Here is a 12,884-nt window from a genome sequence, read left to right as displayed (position 1 = left end):
TCTATTGCCTCACTATAAAATTCTTAAGTAGGAGAATGTGGGTGGCTTAGTATTTTGAATTGACTCACAGAAGATCCAAAAAAGGGTTGGGATCAAGAAGGTGGGGGTGGGAGAGAAAGGAAAGGGAAAGGTCATACAGCTTGGGTAAATATGGCTCCATTTTAGCAAGATTGGACATTTCATCAACTATTTCTGAAAACCTCCAGAATGGAATCTCTTTACTTGGAGTTCAGAAAGGGGCTTCAAGAGGTTTTGAATTCTTTAACATTTTCCACAAAATTGCAGTGCTTACACACCCGCAGATCTTTCTGGGATTCAGGACCTCTCAAACATTTACATACTATTTCTGGAAAGTTACTTTGGTCATATTATTTGGGGGTATTTTGATTTAATCTCACTGCTGTCAATTTTTCCTTGCCTCCTTAAACAGTCTTCCTTAAAACTTATTACCCAAGGGAGATTTTATAAAAGCCAGATGAAGAATGTGTTTTTAAAAGTGTGTTTGAACAATGTGTTTGAACAATGCTAGTTCTGTCTGTCTCGATGTTGCTTTCTTAGATTATAAACTTGATTAACACAGAAGCCGTGTCTTTCTTTCTTGGAAACCTTTTTTTCTCAGACTACCCCAAACCAGTTCCCAGGCTGGATGGAGAATAAAAAAATATGTGTTTGGTTCCTGGTGATGAAGTGTCTAATCAAGTTCACTCAGAAGTCAATAGAAATACTAGAAATAAAAACTGCATTTTCTATGCCACTGCCTGGTTAATAAACTTTGACAGACATGTGTAATTACTTTAGATGCAGGAAGACAAAACGATGGATGAGAGGAAACAACTGATAAGATGTTATTGACTTAAATAAGGAAGCCAATTTTATGTGATGGATGTATTGCACAAAGAACGAAGGCAAATATGATAATTCTTTTATCCCTATGTAGGGTGGCCTGTTTAAAAGAAGGGTCAAGTATGAATGATTTAAGACATGTCCTTTGTGCATATTGCAAGTTAATGAGACTGCTTTTTTTTTTTTAATGTTTGTTTTATCTTTGAGAGAGAGAGACAGAATGTGAGTGGGAGAGGGACAGAGAGAGAGGGAGACACAGAATCCAACCATGGAGCCTGATACAGGGCTTGAACCCATGAACAATGAGATCACGACCTGAGCTAAAGTTGGACCCTAAACCAACTGAGCCACCCAGGTACCCCAATGAGACTGTTCTTAGTCTAGATTTTACTCCACTGCCTTTGACATCTTTTAGGTCCAAATTCACCTGAAGAATTGGTATGATTTCACTACCAGACTAATTAAAGCCTCCTCTCTCCTGGAGTGATCAAACAAAACATTTTCTGGTGATTATAAAATTAAAAAAAGATGAAAATTAACCAATATTATTGCTTCAAGTTTCTTGACAAAGCTAATAAAAAGGAAAGTGCATACCTGGTTGGGAATTTTAGTTAAAACCTATGAAAACAAATTAGTTACTAATCATTTTCTATTAGTGGGATTCTTCTAAATAGCTGTTTGATAATAAACAATTCTGCCACTCACTTATTTGGGGAGGACCAATTTTATTAAATTGATTAGCTTGGAGATAAGAAGGACATGGTGGAATCACGCAGTGATAGATTTGGAGTTCGGGTCTATCTACATATCTAGTATGCAATTCCAGAGGTCAGCAATACAAATTCAGGTTGGGCACGATGCCTGTGATTTTCTAAGAATCTACCTGTAAAACTTGACATGCAGAGGAAGGGTGGGGAGATGGAGAAAGTAGGCTGGTGTTTCTTTTATCTGCATCATGTCTGTGACTGAGGCTGACCACTGGAAGAGTCACTGTGGAGAAGAAGACCTTGACTGCCCATTAGGCTTTATGAAGTACAGGGTGCCAGCACCTCATCTCCAGGGAATAGGTACAGACTACAACACAGTTGGAGAGAAACACATCTCCACACCTCTGACAACCCACCAGGGTTCAGGTGGTGCCCAGAGGACTGGAGAGGAGACGAGGGGGCCTCTTGACATTTCACATATTTGCAGTTTGAGGATGTCCCAGGAGACGGCAACCCTAAAGAGGAACAGTGTGCCCAGTGAGGTCACCTCCAGCCACAGCCTGGACAGGCGCATCTCTTCAATGGCTGGTAGGCAGTGGAGATCCAAAAGAAAGGCCAGCTCAGAGGAGCAGAATCGAGCTTTCTCCTAAGCATATGCCAAACACCCGGGGAGTGGGAGGGCCAGGACAGGCGAGGTGAGATCTCAGGCAGTGACTTTCACAGGCCGCTCCTTAGACCCGAGGTTCTATGTTGTCTTGAGGCCAAGGACTGGAGCTCAGAGACACCCTTACTTGTCTGTCAAATCAGCCATTGTCTTGAGGCCTTCTGGCACTTTCTAAGCAATCAGGGCAGCTTCATTGGGCCAAGGATAGCCCTCTGAAGAAAATGGGGGATGGTAGTTCCTAGAAGCAAAGCCCTCAGAAGCCAGGGACCAGTGGGGGTGTGCATACAGAAATGTGAGAGGGACTTGAGGAGATCCAGATAGAACCTTACATACTGTCTTACCCAGAAATAGCTGGGGCTGACTTCGGAGGAAATAATATGGGGCCTGAGGCCCGTAGTCCTGCAGGCAAGTACTAGTAACCATGTGGCTACACTGATAGTGTAGTGAGAGCATAGTTTGTTCTCATTTATTTATATGTGCAGAGTGGTGAAGCCTTAAAGAGCTACACAGAGATCAGACAACTCCAGAGCCAGAAGGGACCTCCTGGATCACTCAGAGAGAATTCTCCTTTCCCATTTTGTAGCAAAGCTACTGAAGGACCAAGATAGATAAATGACTTGCCAAAGGCCAAATAGCTGTCTAGTGGCAAAGCCAGGATTAAAATTCACATTTCCTGATCTCAGCTCAATTTCTGTTTCAATTATACAAGATACATTTTTATACAAGGTGCATAATAATACAGAGAAATGTTATAATTTGAAGATTAGCAATTCCTGCCCTGAAAATGCGTCCATCTTCATGTAATATGGTAGAGCTCTGGTACCCATGGACTTATATATTTTATATTCTTATTCATATTATCATAGTAGTTAATATTATCCTCAATATGAACTATTGTAATATTCATCTATGTTTAGTAGTGTTTATTTGCCTCATTCTACAGCACCAGAATTTGAGTTTGCATTATCCTCTTTCTTCTGAGAAGAAAGAATGCCAAGACCCTTTACCTCCCTAGGGCCAGCCTTTTTAAAATAAATCCTACCTCAATTTTCCTTCTAGAAAAGTGGGCAGTCCATTTCTGACTGTCTAACCAATTGCTTTCCTGAGCTTTGATAGAGATTGCTCATCAAACTGACCTCTAAAGCAAAAGATAACACAAGGATGCCTTCTGTAACTTTATATAAGTGGCAAAGAGAAAAAAGACAAAAACAGAAATGAAAAACAATGCCTATTGGGCCTTCAGTTGATCATGGAAGATCCTACAGGGCAGCTATGGCTCCAGGTATTAACGCCAATGGGCTGAGAGGGCAGAGCAGTGAAAGAGCCCAGAGCCCTCTGGGCCATGGCCAGGGAAGAAAGCCAAGGAATAGCAAAAATAATCCTGCTATGTGACCCCGACTGCCTGGTGCAGAGCCACATTCCTCTCAAGGTGAGCCCAGTTTTCCCCAGTGCCAATTATCACATGGGCAGAGAGGGTGTTCTCTATGATTTCCAGACTCTTCTTAGGGCTGTTTCAAGGGAAGATACAAGGACAAAAAGTAGTTTGGGATACAGATTACCTGTTTGAGTTCCAAACCTGTCACTGGCTCTAGGACATTATCATTTAGACATGCTATGCCTCAGTTTACCCATTTTACAGTGAACACTTCAAGAACCTGGAAAAATACTATGTTATAGTATTATTATATATAGTGTAATTATGTATGTATTATACATTACACACAACATACATGTTTATTGATGGAGATGGGAAACAATTTGAGGGTTGGAAAGCCCTACGTCTCCTTGGAGACAGTCTCAATCCTCTACATTTCCCTGTAGCTTCTTTATCCTTCCTTTTATTTCCTCCCTCTGTAAGACACACATTTTTGTACTGAGTTATTTCTTGTTTTAGTTATCTTTTTCCCTCCCTTCTTATAGGTAAAACACATCGAAGGTCTACTCTGTATTGTATTATAGAGAATGAATTTTGTTCCTAGTAATCATCTCTAATCATCGACAAACGTTTAAATCCTCAGTAATTCTCTTGGGACAGGTTTTTTATAATACAGCTTATGATATTTTTCATTAAACTGATAAAAATTAAATAAAGAGTTGGGGTTTAAAGTCATCACATTCGGTTATCTAGAAGATCCAATTCTGTAGCACATTTTGATTTTATTCCATGACAGATAGATGAGGCCATACTATAATCGAATTTAAATGTCTACTGTCAGTTTAAAATCATAGGATTTAAAAAAGATATGCTAGTAGAAGAAAATAGAGACACATATTCAGGAAGTAAAAGTCAAGAGAAGATTGAGATAGTGTACAGAAGGACACAGTTTCTAGTCCAGAGAAGTAGATAATAAAAGTTGAGTTTGCATATTGTAGAGTTGGAAGGGAGGTGGCCATTCTGTGTAGCATTATGGTGAGAATACCTTGGACAGCGAACATCAGTGTGGGCCATTTCCAACTGGAGGGATTTCAGAGAAATCTTGAAAAAGTTGGGATGGTTTATGATAACCTTCCAAGAATTTGAAAAGTTCCTGTTTACTTCGTGTGTTAGGCTGATCTGACATACAAGTTGTACTTTTCATCATTTATAAATAAACTTTTCTAAACAAACAAACAAGTATAAGACAAATCCTTAATTGTTTCCCTTTTGGTATAGCTCTCAGTACTAATTTGATTCTTTAAAGTCGTTTAATGTTTTTTTAAAATTTATTTCTGAGAGAGAGAGAGAGACAGTGTGAGCAGGGGAGGGTCAGAGAGAGAAGGAGACACAGAATCAGAAACAGGCTCCAGGCTCTGAGCTAGCTGTCCGCACAGAGCCGGACGTGAGGCTTGAACCCATGAACCGTGAGATCATGACCTGAGCCGAAGTCGGACGCTTAACTGACTGAGCCACCCAGGCGCCCCTAATTTGATTCTTGACATGTTGTATTGCATAACTATATGTAGGTAGAATCTTTCTTACAGCTAATATTAATTAATATTCATTATATCATATAATATTTATAACAATGTAACATAAAAATTGCAATGAACTGTGCATACTAAAAATAACTCAGTAAATATTTAGCAGATGGTATTTGCCTATATTAAGGTCATTTTCCTTTTTTCCCCCTAATCACATTTAGTTTGGGAATCCACTTTTCCTTCATTTGATTTAAAGCTTGGCTTTAAAACTAGATCTCAATTTGTCTAACATGGTGTTACTCCAGCTGTGTGTTGCAAACACTCATAATAATGAAATAAAATTAATGTGTGTCAAATTACATTTATTTCAAATAACACAGAATGGGAAATATGAAAATGTTTCATATAGATTAAGGGTAAGAAAAATCCCATAAAATGTTTTCTTAATAATTATGTATACTTATATATCATGATGTAAAAACATATTTTCTATTCTGCATCTCAGTCAAAAAGTTTGGAAACCATTGGTGTGAATGGATCATCAGGACCAATCATCAGGATCCTCTTTCCCTTGTGACTGGCTTGTTTATGGATGTGCAACAAACTTTTGAACATTGAGCTTTGAGAGGAAGATTTCTGTCATCCGGAAAAGTTTGTTCTTAGATTACAGGAATCCCTGGATAAGAGACAATCCCATCTCTTCCTCTGCGTGTTTTCCTGCATGGATATGCTAAGCCAGAACTTCTGTGGAATCTTGCAAATGTGAGATGAGCTGGCCTTTGGAAGAGTCAACCCCTCAAGCACAAGGTAGAAAGATCAAAGGGACCTGGGCTTCTTAGTGACGTCATTGAGCTGCCAAGTTACTCTGGTCTTTCTTTACCTCTGAGCTTGTGTTATGATATAACACAGCGTGTAAGTGAGCTACATGCCTTATGGGTTTCCATTTTTTACAGCTGAATAAATTCTAAGCGATGTAACGACCATCTTACACGTGGGTGCAAACACTGAGACTGTGACAACTTTATTTAATAAATTATGTGATAAGTGATTATTACATGTGAGGTTCTAAGCACAGGGCAGCTGTGAAAAAAGATGAATAATATATACCCTCAATAGTTTATATTCCAGTGATGTAGATATGTAACAAATAATGAAACAATTAAGGCATTTAGATTATAATTAACCCTCTGTGGAAATAAATAGAATGTCATGATAGAGTGATGTGTTTGAATAACAAGTTCTTCTTTAAGCAGGATGCTAACTTTTCTGAGGAGGAGAGGTACTGGAGCTGGGAAATTAGCCATGGAAAGAGTGAGGGACAGATCATTCCAGAAAGAGGAACAATGCAAATTATAGACTATAGTTCTAAGAGAGTGTGCTCACGTACTCTTCCTATTTTAAATATTCAATTCTAGGAAGTTTGAAACCATGGCAAACCTTTTATAGTGACCCCTTGGTAAGAATTCTAATGTCTACTAGAATGCATACCTGCAGATACTAGAATTTACTGGATTACCCTCACTAGACTGATTATCTTTTACTTTACTGGATTATCCCTTAATGGAATTGAGTCTAGCTCTCTGAGCAGCCAGCTTAACACCTGGTCGTTTGAAAGGCTCAATGTTGGTTGAATAAATTAATGAATGAAAGCTCCTAGGGATTTTATCCATCTGGTAATGACTGATGGCTTGTAGAAAACTCAGAGTCCCTAAGAAGGCTTATCCAGGTTGCCATGGTCCACTGCTAAGAGAGTATTTCATCAAATCACAGGTAAGAACCCAAAGATAAAACTATATTTTCCCTTAATGACTCCCACTTATGATATGTTACTGCATAGAAAAATCATTTGGTAAAACCTATACCAAATGTTAATGATAGATATTGCTGGGTTAGAAGATGTTGTTGGTGATTTATATGAATTTCATTTTACTTTATCACATTTTATTTTATATAATTATAATATATCATACATATTAAACTTTAAAATATATCAGTGCTGTGTTAGAATAGGGTTTTGTGTATCTAGTAACTCACTAATCCCTGATATTTCCTTCTGAAAAAAACCTTTCCTGATCCTCACTTCTTCTGTCCCCTGTCTGAATAATTGATTGCCCTTAGGAGTCCCCATTGTATATGTAAAGTGAAATTCTGGGATGACAACGACCAGGTTTATTGTGGCCTTATATTGCCTCATATCCCTCACTGAATTATAAAACTTTCAATACAAGATGTAGGTTTTATTGTATTTTTCCTCCAGTGGATACCATAGGGCCAGAATATGCTGAGGTCTCAATAAATCAAAATGAAAAAGGATGAAAATCAAATTCTCTGTAGAATCAAATTGTCTTGTTTTGACTCTGTTGACTGAACCTCACAATATACTCTGTTCTTTCTTAGCTCCATTATTGCAACACCTTCCTACCTCTTTTCTCTGACTCTCCCTCCTCCAGCCTAGCCGTCCCCCCATCACTCCTTAGTGTTATTGCACAATGTAGTAGAGCTTTAAAGTTGGAAGTTTGAATTTTAGTCATGACATTGATTTACTATGTGATTGTTAGGAAATCCCTTTACCTCTCTGAGTCATAAGATCATTTGGAGAACAGGTCTTAAGACCTAAAAATCTATCAGAGTGAAAGATAAAGAAATATTGGCTATGTGATCAGATTATTCCATTTCTTACTTTAAAGACTTTTAAACACTCATTGATTTTTTTTTCTACCATTCTTCATTTCCATGTCAAAATTTATAATTAAACTTTCCAAACTCTCAGTGTCTGTAGTCTCATCTGAGCAAAATTCTTCCACACGGGATGCTCTCTTTTTGCAGCTCTACCTAAAACCAAATATATAAACCTGTCTACTTTTCAAGTTTGATTGACAGACTTACTAGGGCAGTAGACCAAAACTATGTCCTCTAATCTGATCCTTATCAGTAAAGAAAGTGATATTTTGGATTCTTTTTAAATTTTTTTTTTTTACTTTTTCAGATGGGAGATGAGGAAAAGTACTAGCATGGATTGAAGATTTTTTGAAACCCCCAATAAGAGCTGCCATTTACTGAGTGTTTGCTATTTTCCTGGGTTGGTGACAATGTGTTCTAGATAAATCATCTTCCCACAAATAATAATTATCGAAGCACTGTTTAAAAAAAAAAAAAAAAAGCAAGATGCCTAGGTGGTTCAGTCAGTTAAGAATTTGACTTTGGCTCAGGTCATGATCTTGTGGTCCATGAGTTCGAGCCCAGTGTCCGGCTCTCTGCTGACAGCTAGGAGACTAGAGCCTGATTTGGGTTCCTTCTCCCTCTCTCTCTATGCCCCTCCCCTGCTCATGCTCTGTCTCTTTCTCAAAAATAAATAAACATTTTAAAAACTATTCTAAAAAAAAACCCAAAACAAACAAACAAACGAAACCCAGATATTCATGTACCAGTTCAGACATCTGAATCTGTTTTTCTGGGAGAGACCCAATAGGTTATTATTTAACATAGACACAGCTCTAGGGAAGCTTTGTTTTCAGGGAAAATTTGGGAAACACTGAAAATGAATTATCATTTTAATATGTGCACTAGAGTGAATCCAAGAGAATTTCTCATAATGAAAAAGAATGGGAACCTTATCAAGGACTATGATTTATCCTACTTGTGAGCTCACAAGTTAACCTTCACAGCTTCCTGGGTGATGGCAGAAAACATAAGACAACTTGCTTAGAGAAAAAGGGCAAAGTTTATTACTCACGCCATAGCAGTAGCAAAAGGATCAGAATTTTCTTCTGCCGGTTCCTGAGGCTCCAATTTGTGTTGGGTGATACAAAGAGCTACGTGATGCTTCCACAGGTAGTGGGTTATGTTACAGAGAAACCCCACTCTTGCTTCAGGAGACGTTACCTATGTCTTCCGGAGCTGCTGGCTATGCGTGCGTGTGTCCTTGAAGATAGTCTGGAACCCATAAGACATGTAGAAACACAAGACATCCACAGAGAAATGTGTCCCGACAAGGTGGACCATGATATCCCAAACAATGGAATAACTAAATAAATGTTCGGAGATAAGAAAAAATGGGAAATATAAAGAAAACAGCAGCAAACGCAAGGTATTTTTTGCAAAAGACTGGACTAGGTATGGATTGTATTTAAGGTCAGTAAATTGAAAAATTCATATACAGAGCTTCTGATGACTGAATTTCATTCCTACTGCTATGACTTCCAACAGAGCAAAAGCTACCGTAGAAATAAGGCTGAGGCTAGCCTTAAACATCCTTGACCTCTGCTCAGGTTTGGGAGACATGTAAGTCTGCAGCAATTGCCTGACAGTTCAGCACACCATCTACTACAGCATGTCTGGAACTAAATTACATCATGCAAATTTTGGAAATAAAATGATGAATAACAGGGCAGAATCTGAAGTGATTAAGACCAATATCAAAGGGAATATATACTTGCAATGTTTACCAAATTGAACTTATTGAACAATTCCACTATAAAAAGCAGAAGTCTGAGTCTTATAGTATTTTACTTTGCTTTTTAGCTGGGGGACAACACCATCAAAAATACTAACCCTCCCTTTTTTTTTTTGGTATCTAATTCTCTGAGATTTCTTACTTAGGAACCTAAATGCTCCCAGTTTTGTTTCATTGGTAACTGTCTTTCCCATCTCTGTTTACTTCACATTTTCTTATCTCGCCACTACCCTGTGCCAAAAGTCTTGCACATACACATTAATACATACCATCTGGAACATCCTTTTTAAGAAGGGAAAGAAGAATGTGAGGGCTGATAGATTCCGTACAGGGACCCCATCCAACATCTGTAACGAGGTTTGTGAGGCTTAGCAGGTTTCTTTAAATTTCATCTGAATGCCATTCACCCCCTGCCTGTTCCACAATGAAGGGTTACTTGGGCTCAGAGGGGTTTCCTGGATATTTCAGGAAGTGGTGAGATTTCCACTCAATCTTTGAAGTTAAGTAACTTCAGAACTCAGGGAAAATTTTGTCGCAATTCACAAACTGGGAATGGAGATGCAGGAAGAGCAAAGAAGCACCACTCGGCCACAAAGAAGAAATATTGACTCCATTTTCTCAGCACCAGCATAGCTCAGATACAGTTGGAGATTCCCACGAAAGTAATTAGTGATGTAAACACATCATTTTTCTTATTTAATTATCCTCAAAACACAGAATTCTCATAAGGTCCGCTATAGATATAATTCCATTCCATACAGATTAAGATCCAAATACTAGTTTGTATGTTCCTGATAATAACAAAAGTAGTAATATTGAGGGAGACCGTGTGGATTAAACTTAGCAGCTGAGAAAATGCTCTGTCAGTAAAGGAATGGACATTCTAAAGATGAAAACCTTTGTCTAATTTCTTGACTAACACGTGTTTCATGCTCAGAGAAACTGATGCTTCCATTACCATTGGTATAATTTTTCTGTATGATAATTTAGTAAATGACTCAATCTTCTCTTCGGTGAGTAATCTTCAGGAGTAGTGTAGCATGTGATCATTGCCTTGTAAAAGAAAATCTCTATTTTCCCCCCACATATTTATTTGGATGTAGTTTCAGAAAGTATTTGAACACACACACTATTATGACCAAATTAGACTGGAAAAAGTGGCACTTCTGAAGTCTGAGCATATTTTCCCCAACAGTGGCTGACTGATGAGGAGGGAAATTTTACAGTCTGGAAATAGGGACTCATTCTATGGAATCTGGTCTCTAGCCATTTTACCTTCCTTGGATTAGGGGTTAGCTTTTGGCAGAAAGAACCCTTCTTCGTGTACCAGGAATTGTCCAAAAGCACACAAGAATTCCATCAGTGATGAGGCAAGTACGAAAGTCATTGCCTCTCTCATTGCGCAGAACCTTAGCTCCAAGTCACAGACAGTACCTGCTCTCTTCTTGATAGGTTGGAAAAGAAATAAGTGGATTTAAAAAAAATGAGTCAAGGTGAAGGACGCAGCTCATAGAAAGGCAAAATAATATTTCTCAAAAAGAAAGAGAATGAGAATCATGTACCCAATCAGTTGATTTCTTGCTCTGTCTACTGTCTGTAATCCCACTTAAGGCACCACAAACGAGCACCATGAAGCTTTCTTCATTGTAATTTTATTGCTTGGCGGGCTTATCCCTGGGAAACAAAGACTGTTCACTTCAGTTAGCCATTACACTGACATTTGAATTTGAGAGAGAAGGACCAGTTAAGTGTCTCTAAGGTGTAGTAAAAGAAATAGACTGAGGTTATAAACATCCTCCCACTAATGTATGATTTAGGTAGATGTGTTTATTTAGATAAAATGGTCATTTCTCATTCTTCTGCTCTTCATTCTCTTCCTGTTCTTCATTCCCCCCTTTCCCCCCTCATCTTGGTAGAGAAACCTGTTGGGAAGCTCTGTATTCGAAATAAGAGTGATTAAATCAGAGAACACCAGTCTGACTTGATTCCAATGAGAAGCTGCCCACAAATGGTAGTAAATGCCAACTTCCTCCTCCCTCTCATTTGTTTCTTCCCCTCTACATCTTCTTTTGCAACAGCCCCGAGGTACAATATTTGCAAAGATTACTCAAAGAAGAAAGAAAATGTTATTCTGGGAATCCAATTGCATGAACTTAATTCTGACTCTATTACTTACTAGTTGTGAAACGTTGGGCCAGCTATTTAACATATATAACCTATAGGGATGAGAATACCTGTCTCATCATATTATGAAAGATTGAAATGATATGGTATAAAGAAAAGCTCTTAATGTGACTTAGCCATGGAAACATTAGCAATCATCATAGTCATAATATTTTCTTCTATTCTATTTTTGCCATTTTATCCTGTATTTTCATTGCCTCCGTGGCATGAACTTGGACTACTTGATTTAAAAGAAAATATTTTTTTAATGTTTTATTTATTTCTGAGAGAGAGACAGAGAGAGAGAGAGAGATCGTGAGAGCAGGGGAGGGTCAGAGAGAGGGAGACACAGAGTCTGAAGCAGGCTCCAAGCTCTAAGCTAGCTGTCAGCACAGAGCCCGATGCAGGGCTCGAACCCACAAACTGTGAGATCATGATCGGACGCTTAACAGACTGAGCCACCCAGGCGCCCCATGCTTGATTTGTTTATGCAATTTGATGTGTAAAGGTATTAAGAAGGTATGGAAGAATCTTTATAACTGTCGCCATATATTTCAGCATAAGAAGGAAGATTTATTTTGAAGTTGGCATGATCTAGTCTCCTTTCCTTCCTAATTTAAATTTCTCTGGTATACATAAATTCAAAATCTCTTTTGTTGTCCAGTAACTGCTACCATATGAGAGGCTGGACAGCATATCAGGCAACAGACATGCCATAAATATGTGCAATGTTTTCAAAGATGACTATTTTAAATGCAAAAATTGTGGAAGACATGAAATGGAGGAAATATGAAGCTATTAAGACGGAAGAAAGCAGGAAACATTTGGATTTAATTCCATCCTGGACTCATTTCACCAAAGTTCAACATAATGCAAGACCTGAGCAAATGTGATTGCTCTCCTGTGCCCTTTTCCTTTTCATCTCCTTTGTACTTTTCCTCCGTAGAACTATGTTAATGGTGCATATTTTTTAAAGGAGCAGATCGCAGTCAATTAGTAATATTACTTACTCTTTTAGAGGTTAAAACAAAAGAGAGAGAAAGAAACTCAATTGTAGACTCTAGATGCATCTGGAGGGGGTTGTTTGAAGCTTCAAAACATAAGAGAGAATTAGAGTGTTATGCAGACAGGATGCATTTCGATGAACTAACTC

The sequence above is a fragment of the Crocuta crocuta genome, unplaced genomic scaffold (genome assembly GCF_008692635.1).
Source record: "Crocuta crocuta isolate KB4526 unplaced genomic scaffold, BGI_CrCroc_1.0 scaffold229, whole genome shotgun sequence".
Classification (NCBI taxonomy): Eukaryota; Metazoa; Chordata; class Mammalia; order Carnivora; family Hyaenidae; genus Crocuta; species Crocuta crocuta.
Note: the sequence above shows the minus strand (reverse complement) of the source record.